The sequence below is a fragment of the Gavialis gangeticus genome, unplaced genomic scaffold (genome assembly GCF_001723915.1).
Source record: "Gavialis gangeticus isolate Ggan-Ray unplaced genomic scaffold, GavGan_comp1, whole genome shotgun sequence".
NCBI lineage: Eukaryota > Metazoa > Chordata > Crocodylia > Gavialidae > Gavialis > Gavialis gangeticus.
In genome coordinates this window covers 20772285-20780344 of record NW_017729011.1, presented here as the reverse complement: position 1 = coordinate 20780344, position 8060 = coordinate 20772285, and positions in this window count along the sequence as shown.

Genomic DNA, 8060 nt, shown 5'->3' with positions numbered 1-8060 from the left:
AATAGCAAAGCAGCCTCTGTGGGCTCCTTTTCCTTTTCTCTTCCCCACTGAGGTTGCAGGTAGGGTTTATAGACTAGTGCGAATGACATCATTCATTTGGATTTTAGGAAGCCTTTAAGGGAGATCATCCATGACAGTTCCGCTTTGGTTTCACTGCAACACCATGCAAAGAGATTTAGGAAAGGCATAAGGGCAAAGAGAGGTAAGAAACTATTGCAGTCACTCAAAAGGAGCTGAGCTATCATCTGGGTGATGAATGCGAAGGGCTGCATTTACTTTTATGGAAGGAATTTGCAGACATGTTTCATCCCGGCGTTGCATAAATACATTTGACAGAGAAGGGTTAGGGATGGCACCTCTGAGAACTGTCAGACTGCTTCCCGGAGGTAGCATATAGACCTTCATCTCTTACATGGACTCACCCTGACCTATATATCTCATACTTCAGACCTATTTTTATTACTACTCCGCCGTTTCTTCCCAGTTCTAGGAGCCAGCCAGGACTTGAGAAATCTTGTGCGAGAGTTTGTTCTTATGAAACTTTTGACCTAATTTTGCATGTGCGTGACATCTGGGTCCTGATTCTGCTCTCATTTATATTAGTGAGAATTAGGAACTGCTAAAGTGGCCTTAAAAAAGCACCAAACGATGGGGACGCAGAAAGATCTGAAGCTGTCTAAGACTATCTAAAGTGAACATGAACCTTGAGCTGAAATAAAGTTTAGATGATCATTTTATAGCACACAGATAGTAGACCTAAGGGCCCAAAAAGGCATATGCCTCTATGGACAAGGTTATTTGGGTGAATGTGATATCTTTTATTAGACCAACTGAATAGTTGGAAAAGTTTGTCTTTGCAAGGTTTTGAATGCAGGCACCCTTCTTCAGGCATAGGGAGAATCTGCCTTACAGGTCATTTAATGACCATGCATTGCATAGCTCTGCTCAGCTCGCTTCTGTTCTGAGTCATTCCAGGATACATACAGACATACACATACACACACGCACATATAGGGAGATATATATGTCTATCTATCTCCCTATATATATTTTATATAATAAATTTATATTGATTTTATGGGCACCTATACATGTGCAGCGAAGCTGCTCCAACACGCTGTAATTACAGCTGTAACACATTGTAATTACAGCACGTGGCAGTGCTGGAGTGTGGCAATTACTACGCTCCAGCAGACTCCAGTGTCATGTATATCAGTGTCCCCACGCTGAAAAATGGCAGTGGGGACACTTTAACTATGGCTCTTCCAATGAGCCTCAGTTAAAGCTCCTGCCATTTTTCAGCACGGGGACACTGATACATGTGACGTTCTGGGTGCTTTAATTAGTGTGGCTCTCTGAGCCACACTAATTAAAGTGCCCCAGTCTGCCCGCTCCCACTGCGCGCACAGACTCCTGGAGCACATCTATAAACACCCTTTGTGTGCGTGGAGGGACGTAGGCTGTAGCATGTTGGTTTAAGCACAGAGGCAGATGAACTCTTTGGGTAGAGATGATATTTTTTATTAGACCAATTAAATAAACATTTTTTTTGGAAACTATTTAGTTGTTCTAATAAAAGATATTGCCTCTACCCAAAGAGTTTGTCTGCCTATGTGTGCGTGCATGCACACACACGTTGCACTGGTGAACCAGGCATAAACCCCTTTGTGGTATTTTTGTTTCAGAGAGCCTTACTTTGGCTTAGCCTAAACTGAATCTGAATTGACCCAAGCTAACCCCAAATTAGCAGAAAAGGAAGGTTGCAAGAGTTTAACACAAACGGTTGCAGCTCACACCTTTAGTTAAACTAGTGCAGCTCGCCTGAGCAGACAAGGCAAAGCCACTTCCTCCCTGATTCCTGCACATAAAAGTGTCCTCCTTGAAGCATGAGCTCACTACATCCATTTACATTTCCTCTGCTCTAAGTAAGGAGCCAGCGCACATATCACTTCTGATTCTCCCCTCTCCCTCACAATTTGAATCATACCTTTCAGGTATGGGTCAAAGCACAGTTGTCTTAATAGCGCTTTTGTGGGCTACAATATTTAATTTCTCTTTCTAGGCGATCAGCTTTTTCTTTCCCTTTAGTGATTTGATGTGATTAACTGGTCTGCATTTTCATAATGCTGTAACTCGCTCACAGTTGATGCATAATGGGATTTTATTGAGGTGATTCTTTTGCATATAGACGGGGCTTAATTTGGACTTTATTAAATCCTTTTTACAGCTCATGACTCATCTTTATGTTGTGACCCCGAGCGACAGCAACACTCGATGTTCCTCTCTCCGTGGATGCCAAGACCAAAGCAGACCAGAAGTTCAGGGACTGACTTTCTTTACACACAGAGCAGGAGCAACTCTCAGATCCCCCCGGCTTGAATCTCCTATATTCTCCAGCCCCTTGACCGAACTGTAGCAGTAAAAAGTGTCCTTCAAATGGATGAAACCCCTTTGCCCAGCCTACGCGCCAACGAGAAGTAAGGGTTTACAGCGAGATAAAATATGGAGAACCGAACCAAACTCTGCCACTCATATCCACCGGAGCCTGAATTCTCAGTTGCTGTATACTTCCAGAGAGGGGTCTATGCAATGGAGAATCAAGCATTAAGAAAACCCACGTATCACAGCTCCATGGGGTATGCTATTCCACTGCTGCCGTACTTCTGGGAATGCACCTGCCTTAGGGACAGGCGTTGGAGCCTTGTACCTCTTCCTTCAGCTTCTCCTAGATGCTTTAGCAGGGCTGTCTTGCTCTGGCCTGGTAGGCAGACTCTTCCCTTGGGCCCCACCTTCCAGCCTGGACTGAGTCACCCACCCATCTGGTAAGAAAGTAGGATGCTCACCCCCCTCCTCTAATTTGCCTCCCCTTGGTCTCAAATCCCACTGTTTTTTGTATGTAGTCCCTCCCCTGGATGCAGGTAGGACAGAGGTTCTGGTTAGATGGGTATTTTCACATCCAGCAGGCCCTCCTGGGCTCACACCTGGTATCTACTGGATGCCCTGAAAGTTAATGGCTCAATCTTGAGCCTCCTTTGTATCTCCAAGTAGCTTTTCTCACAGTTCTTCGTAGTCCATGAATATTGCCTGAGGTTCATCTATGTGATCCATCCATGGCTTATTTTTTCATCTCTGAGTAGACTTTAGCAAGTGTTCAGCAATGTGTGCATGACTCCTAAAAATCAAACAAATTCCTCACATCCTTTAGGCTGGGAACAACAGCCTATAGAAAAAAACCAAGACATACCAACCAGCCAAGACATCGCCAGGATAACACGAAGTGGTTCCCAAAGACCAGATCACAAGAGATGTGTGCACAGAAGGGGCTAGACCGGATTCTCCCCATGCAGGAATGGAAGGTGCGTCTCCACAGACTCTCCTCTTTTCAGCAAGAGATAGATCAAGTAGGTCTCTCTGGATCCGACACCCTTCCTTTTTGCAGACATGCCTACATTCATTTGTGTCTGGCCCAGGGGATATACTCGCTGCTGGAAATCTTTTGATGTTGGTGGGTACTTGATTGTGAAGGACTTGATTCCCACTCGCATTCCTGCTGTTGGTCCACGAGACATTGGGGTGGGGGGTGCAAAAAGCCACCCTCCCTCTTCATTAACCAGACCTTGTAGTTTATTCTCAGCAGCCAGCATCTGTGCTTAGAGCAAATCCCTGTCCAAATACAAGGAAGATATTTAGCTTACAGAGTTGTTAAAAAGATAAGAGTGCTAGACAATACAAATGATACAGCCTTATGTGATTGTCATACTTGATGATTCTTTCTCAGTCACTATTCAAGTCTTTAATAGCCAGGATTTCCATCCATCCCTTGGCTTTTATATGATGTGATATATATATCTATATATATATAGATATATATAGTTTATCAGAGATAAAGCCTCAGGGTTTTTGAGCAGCAGCTCTTGTTGGGTATAATAAGTATCCCAGGCTTAAACTAGAGCCCTGTACAGTCAGGAGAAACATTTATGTGGATTTCAGCCAGCTTTGGGTCAGACCTATGATTTCAGATCGGCGATTTGGCCTGACTTTCTAAGAAGAGCAAGAAATGGCCAGCTAGCTCATAATGGACCAAAGTCTTCAGGGTCTATATAGGCAGCCTTCCCAATAGAGGCATAAGGGGAAATTTTGTTGTGTCAGTCTGCAGTCAGGTGATCAAAGTTTATGCAGCTCCTTCAAGTTTTGCCTAAGAAAAGATGACCGGGATTGACTGCTTGGTGTTGATCCTCCTTGCTGGATGCACCTGCACTGGGTATATTCACTCTCTCTGTTTTTTGCCCTCTCTATTTACTCCTATCAGGTGACAGCACACTTTAGCATGCTGGCTCCTAACGCATCTCAAAGTGTCTGGCCCCATGGGTCACGGTGACAGGGCTTTCTGGCTCGCCTTACACCTCATCTGCGCTGGGGAAAAGGTCTGTCCTTAGCTTGATCTGTCTTCCATCAGGTCCAATCCTAACGAAGATATTGCAGCATGCAATGGGGAATTTGCACAGAAATTAGCAACTGAAGTGAAAGACCATTGAGGAACCTAGGTTTTCCTTTGACCTGGTAACCCAGTTGAAAACAAGAAGTTTCCATCTTTTCACTAAGACGTGGCATTGTGCTAGTTAGGTCCAAAATACATCCTTTTCATCAAGGGGAGACAAAAGCCCCCATGCCCCCTATGCTTAGATACCCCTTAGAGGAAATCCTTTCCAGCTAATTGGTAGCTGGGATATTAAACAGCAAGTTAATTAGGTGCAGATGAGGTTCTGTAGGCCTCGCCGCTCTGAACAACTTCTTCTCTGGGTCAAGGAGGGGAAAGGAGTTGGCTGACCAGAGGGCAGCCCCCAGAGCCCTGGAGAAAACCCAGGAAGCCGTGCTACATGGCTTATTACTTGCAAGTCCGCATGAAATAAATACAGCTGCAAAGAGACTTGTCAAGCTGCTGTCAATTTGGATTAGCCCAGTTCCCCTGCCAAAAATTTGACATGTTCAACACACACTTACACACAGGCACACACAGGGCACCATTTCTGAGTGCTTCGTGGTTGGCCTCTTCCATTTCAGCTACAAAACTCAGTTCATTTTCTAGCGATGACCTTCCCAGTCTCTTCATTTGCTCTGAACAGTGAAAAGGATCTGACCTGACAAACTCTCCTACCCACCCGAGGTCACCACCCATCTGATATGCTTCCATTAGCTGGGTAATGAAATCCCACCTGATACATGAAACAGCTGATCACTGTTCCCGGGTGTGCTACTACTGGAGTCCATAACAGATGCCTACAATACAATCTCACTTCACTATTTCCCTCTTTCATGCATGTAAACCTGCTCCATCTGCACACGTCCTTTTTTTGCACAGACACACCATACAATTATGCCCAAGCTCTAGTGTACCAGCCAGCGGGCAGCTTGTGCATCTCTGCCACTGTTACACACTTCCAGCAGAGATAAGTGAATGGCCCGATCTTTATTTAAGAGCCAAGTTACAATGACTTTATGTTTCTCTCCAACTCCACCTGCCTACAGTTCTGCTTTCTTCTTTCTACAGGCCAGGAGCCTTCCTGCTCATGAAATAACATTGCTTTTTATTTCCTGCCTGGATGGAAGACCACAGAAGGTGGGAGGAGAGGTGACAAGTAGGCCAAATCATTTCATTGCAAATGTCCCTGCTTAGTATGTCGCTGATCTTTGATGGATGCCTTGCCTACAGTCAGCTGCCACCCCATCAGGAGTTTGGGAGGCAGCAGCAGCCCCCACCAGCCAGCTGCCAGGGCACGTGCACATCCATGCACCTCTGGTGGCTCTGCCCAGCTCCATTCCCCAGCTGTGCTGCCAGAGCATGACGTTTAACTTGGGAGGCAACAGCTGCTGAAGGGAGCCCAGCAGTTGGCAGGCGCATGAGAGCATCTATTGGTGACTTCTGCTGGCTTCCAGAGGCGGCTGAACTCTGAAAAGTTGGCAGAAAAGTGGCTCTGTTGCCATAGGCAGCTTTGGGTGTGGAAGACAACCTGGATTTCTGTTAGCAAAGCCACTACATAGTACAGATGAAGCCTAAATGTTTCCAAGGCCTGCATTTTTTAATTTTTTTTTTTTTAAAGAGAGGCGGCAGCAGCCAGCAAGTCAGCTTTGTACCCATGCGTGCAAAATGTGCGCATGCTGAGTCTGCCATGACATTTTTAGATCAGGTGCAAGCAGATGAGTACTTGAACAGAGCAAGTTTACTTCCCAACAGACTGGCTGCACATGGAAAAAATCACCAGCCAGGCAGAGCCCCAATACACATCTGCACTGGACCACAGCTGTGATGAGTTCGGTGGCCTCAGGCACCATCCTGTTGGATATATATTTTTTTTACTGCATTGCAAGCCTGACAGCTGTCTTCCCCAAGAATCGAATCGAACTGGGTATCTTTTGGAGCCAAATTCCTAAGCTGCTGCAGTGGCTAACCCCCGCCCCGCATCCCTGGCTAGGACTGCAACAAACCCATATCCTTTGTGGCTCAACACAGACTGGAGCATGCAGCGCGCACATTCCTCCGTGAAATGCTCAAGGCTATTAAACAGCTTAGCAAGACTGGTTATCTCTGATCTGGAATTATTGCTGGGCTGGAAATGTGAGGGGTCCTCACCGGCAGAGCTGTGGTAGACGGTGGGCAGAGCGAGAAGAGCTGTGACTGCTGCAATTCAGGAGTGAGTTGCATGGATAGAAATTTGCAGGGAGCATTCTGATAATACCTGCCTGTACTGTGATTGGCTTTCATCACCACTAATAATACCTCACTGTCAGGAGCATTTACACTCACCCTCTAATTTTAAATAATTATTATAATAAGGAGATCCAAGGTGGAATCTAGGAAACTGCATCTCTGTCACAGAAACCATATATTGCAGTCGGGGGGGAGGAGGGAGAAAGACCCACAAAGGATACATCACCAGACGCTCAAAAACATTAACTATCACATTGCAAAGTCTTCTTCTTGTCATAACACATTAGTCGTTTCATTACACAATCCTGCCAAAGACAGCGATCAGATGGTAACGGAGCTAATGTACAGAAAGGAAATTGTTCAAAAGGGCTGAATAACTCCCCTCTAAATCAATGCAGTTCTACCAGGCCTGTACTTGGCTGAATGCATGGGAATATCACACCCATTAGTCTTGCTTTGAAGTGTGGGTCTCTTCTGAAAGTGAATCTAAACGAAGCACTAGAGGGGCACCATGTTCATTGACCGGCAGCGACAGGCCTGTTAAAAGCTCTCAATTTACACACAAACATTTATCCTAACAGCCAGCCCCACTTCAGCTCTGAACACTGAGCTTTGTTCTTTCCGGCCCGATCATCACAGGCGCGACCAAGTCAGCTCTACTTAGCTTGCGAGCTCCGGTGAGATCTTTGACGCACGTCCTCGATGGAAGTGTTCGTCGGTACGAGCCACATCCAAGCTCATTCTGCACGTTAGTATTCCTTCCGCCTTCTTTTGGATGCCATTGTATAGAAAGCCACTCCATCTTTGTGATTAAACATATTGCCATCATCTTGTAAACCTTAGATTCATGGCACTGGAGTCCATGCGGAAGGACTAGAGTGTTAATGCAAAACTAATTAAGCCGCAGTGGAAGAAAGACTGAAATCAATAGGGCCAATTAATCAATTTTTCAATTAGGCAACACACTGATGGGTGGGCATAAATCATGGTAGCTGGACAGCCCTGGGAAATGAAGTATGAGCTCAAGGCAAGTTCATTAGCTAAGTCAATTGCCTAACCAATATATTAGTACGAGACGCAGAAATTCAGTCTCAATCTCCTTCCGTGCCTAGCTTTCCAGTGACCTGTTTAATACAGACAACTATTCCCGCTAATCCAGTCATTAAGATGTTCAGAGGTGGTTTCTGGCCACTCCATTATAATACGAAGGAAATGATGCCATTATTGTGGATTTAGTTCCTGTACAACACACAGCCTCTCTGGGGAGGAGCACCTCGGCACAAGCTTTGGATTCAACTTTATGCTCATCATTATCTATTAAATCAAACTAGCTGAACTAGCCATATAAGAAGTA